We start from the raw sequence: 3,942 nt of genomic DNA, 5'->3' as shown, positions 1-3,942 counted from the left end.
CCAGGCTGCAAAGGCTCAGTGATGGCATTTGTCTGCCTTATGGCATAAACACCCTGATCCCTGCATTCCTGAGAAGGGGCAACTGTCAAAGCCAGCACCTTCCTCCTAGGGACAATAGAAGCTTAAAGACCTCCAGGGTGGTGAACTGTGACCTAAAAAGCCCCAAATGTTCTGGCAGCTCTGCTGGCACTGAGCTGATAGAGATTGGGGTGTAAATGTGGTTGGGCCACTTGTTGCCAACAGTCCCTTCCTTCCACCTCCCCATTCATTCCAGATGAGCTGGGGGTTATTTATTCATTCTAAATACAAACTTTCTGGGTACAGGAGCATTTCCTCACTGCTGGGGGCCCCCTTCCATGGGGATACCTTCCATCAGAAATTCCTCCTATCGGAAACCCCTTCCAACAGGATCCCTTCCACATCCCTGCTGTAAGAGCAGACGTGGCATGACCACATGGCATTCACCAGTATCTGCTGTCTCTGGGTGCTGGGAGGGCTGGACCTGCAGCCCCTGTGTCCACTGCCTTCAGCCTCTGGGTGGTTGAGCTCTTCCCCACCAGCAGCAGCCCCTCACCCTGCCTGCATGCTGGGGAGGAAATGAGCAAAGCGATAACAGAACACTTTTGGCAGCTGAGGGAATATTCTGTGCTATCTGTGAAGTAAAGGGATATTGCTTACAGCTCTGGCACAGGCTCAGAAATGAGGGGTGGGGTGAAGTCACACAGCTGTGTTGACAGCTCCTACCTGCTGCAGCCCTGGGCTTTTGGGGTGATCCTACAGATTCCAGGAGCATCGGGATGCCATGGGATGCTGTGCAATGCTTTGGGTTGCACAACCCCTCCATGTCCCTCCCCATAGGTGGATTTGTGTCCCCCTTCCCACCTGTACAAAAATTCATCATCCAGTGCTGGGGCAGCTGCGTGGCCCTGGGGATGCCATGAAGCTCTGCAGGCAGGTGCCAAAATGAAGGCAAATGAATTATTGGAGATTTCTTTGTGTTGTAAGTGGAGCCGAGGGGAGCATCAGCAGAGAGTGAATAGGAAAAGCAATCCTCCTGTGCCAGCAGCTGCCACGAGCAAAGCTACACGCAGCAGCCTGAGAGCAAAGCCTGAATCAGATGCTCTCACCACATTAAAAGAAAAGAAATCCTACTTTCAAACAGAATCAAATCAGAGCTGCGAACACATCCTCAGGCAGCCCAGGGCGTGTGCAGCAAAGGCTTCATACCCACAGAACACGAGGAGCCATTGCTTCACTCCAAAACTCGGGGCTGCAAGCAAGATATAACATGACAGCGGTTGCACCCCTTTGGATAAAGCATTCCCACAACAGCATCAGCTCCTGTGGGATAATTGCTAGAGGTGACTTGGAATTAAAGCATTGTTCACGTGGTAAGGAAAGAGGCAAAAGCAGAGCGCAGGCAGTGTGCAAGGAGTCTGTTGTGCAGGAGATCCATGGGCAAGCTGAGGTGTGGGCAACAGGAGGGCAGCTTGGTGTGATGGATGGAAGGAAAATGGCACAGAGAGTGGAATGGAGTGAGGACATCACCACCACCATGGGAATGTGGGATTATGGGGCTGATGAGCTGTGTATTTTCTAACTGAGCCAGCAGACTGTCATTTTTGGACAGCCATCCTTTGGGTGAACGTTGCTCATTATAATCTCATAATAATACCAGAACACACCTCCATCCTGAAAGCTGCCTGTAGGCAAGGTGCAGCTGAGCCTGCGCCCTGCCTTCTTCAGGTCTGTTCCTTCAGCAGCAAAGGGACAGAACTTCACAACCCTCAGAGCAAAGGTGTGTGACCTGAAAATGAGAAATCATATAAAAACGGCTCAAGAGAGGGGGATGTTGGGGAAGATACCATCAGATTTCAGATCACCTCTGATTCCTGGCATCCACTGAAGGCTGAGCCCCTCTTCCCTCCCACATGGACTGATGCCTTGGGTGAGATTCCAACACTCAGCTGTAGGAGCATTTCCACAGGGAGCTTGGAGATCTCTGTGGAGTTGTTCTGTAACCTCTTGTGGCCAGGCTGCATTATTCTCATTCTTTGTGTGTGCACGTGCTTTGCAGATGGGAAATGTATCACTGGCAACCCAAAAGATCCGTGCATCTGATGCTTCCATAAACCACACTATTTGTTAAGCTGGCTGTGAGATCTCACTGGACACAGCCAGAATCCTCACCTCTGGCTGTGGGAGCTCATTGAACAGCACTGGACTGAAAGTGCATGGCAAACACATACATCCCTAACGGTGACAGTTCAACACAGTGAACACACCTGGACTACTAAACCCAAAGAGAACCTACCCCAGGGAGGTAGTGGTGCAGGGGTAGTTCCATTCAGAAATGGGATTTCCTGGCTTTTTTCCACTTCTCCCCTTCAGTTGAAGTGCATTATTTTAATTCTGATGCTTCACTGTACAACACTGGGCTGTAGTTAAACGACCTTCCGTGCCACGGCACACTGGGGTCCCAGGGTTCCACCCAGCACTCTCACTGCAGCCCTTGCAATCCCAACAGCAGAAGTGGGATTTCTTGGCAAGCAAATCTTGCAGCTGATGAGGATTAGTGCCCAACTGCCCTCAAGCAGAGCACACAGAGAAACAAGGAGAACGGCAATGCAATGAGGGATGGGATGGGGTGAGGTGGGGTGGAGCTGTTGAAGACGTCCCCAAAACTTTAATGCAGAACTGAGAAAAGAGCAGTGGGAGCTCCCTCTCCTGGTGCACAGTGCATGAAGGGCTGTTGATGGGACACGGGTGCAAGGGACATCCATGAGGAACCCTCAGGGCACACCTGAACCCCCTGACAGCTCCAAATGCTGCTGCTCAGCGCTTGGACATCACTGCCCCAACACGCTCAGCAAAGCCACGTGCTGGGGGCAAACCCAGCTCTGAGAGGCAGCACAGAAGCCAGGTGATTTCCCCCTGCGACTGGCAACGACCAAACTGGCCACCAAGGTGTCCAAGGCCCCCAAATTTACTCCAGAAGTTGATGCCCCATCCCTGAAGACTTCCAAGGCGAGGCTGGATCAGGTTCTGGGCAACCTGATGGAGCTGCAGTGTCCCTGTGCATCGCAGGGGAGTTGGACCGGGTGGCCCTCAGAGCTCCCTTCAGAGCCCCCTCGGACTCCAAGGACACCAGGATTCTGATTCAGAAGCAGAGGGAGGCACAGACTGCAGCCCAGCAGCGCCACGGCTGGGGCAGGGAACATTCAGCCCCACTGGCAGCCCTTTGGGATGGGAAATCGCCTCCATGCAGGAGATTTGGGACAAGCAAATCCCAAACCAGACGGTTGGGCATCTTTGCACTGGCTTGAAAGCACCCCAGGTCTTACTGCTCACCTTCTTCATTTCGCTCTCAACGATGAGGACGAGGAACGCGGCGCAGAGGGCAAGCAGAGGCCAAACTCATTTTAAAGCACTTTTTTCTTTTTTTTTTTTACTTTTTTTTTTCTTTTTTTTTTTATTGATTTCATTGAAAACAGAACAAGAAAATGATCAGAGCCAAAAGGCTGCATCTTTAAAACTGTCAAAAAACATGAACAGAAAAAAAAAATATAATAATAATAAACATGACGGCATTATGAATGTTCTAGAAGAGATGAACAAAAAAAAACAAAAAAAACCCAACCTGTAACTGCACTAATTAAAGTATTAAAATATATGCAAAAAAAAAAAAAAAAAAAAAAAGAAATTAAGATAATGACCTGCCCAGCCACCACACAAAAGGTGATGGCGAATTTATTCACACTACAATACTAACAATTTAAAAAAGGTTTTGTGTTTTTTTTTTTCCTGCATTTTATACTAAAATCACTTTGTTCTTTTTTATACAATTGATAGTTTATATTCACGTGGTGAGCAAAAAATCACACCAGAATCAGCACCGTTTTTTGTTTTGTGGTTTTTTTCTTTTCGTCGTCGGGTTTTTTT

The sequence above is a fragment of the Centrocercus urophasianus genome, unplaced genomic scaffold (assembly GCF_019232065.1).
Source record: "Centrocercus urophasianus isolate 14NV4802_14NV808 unplaced genomic scaffold, USGS_Curo_1.0 seq_34, whole genome shotgun sequence".
In the NCBI taxonomy this organism is placed as follows: domain Eukaryota; kingdom Metazoa; phylum Chordata; class Aves; order Galliformes; family Phasianidae; genus Centrocercus; species Centrocercus urophasianus.
The sequence above is the reverse complement of the archived record's forward strand: the minus strand, read 5'-3'. Positions refer to the sequence as shown.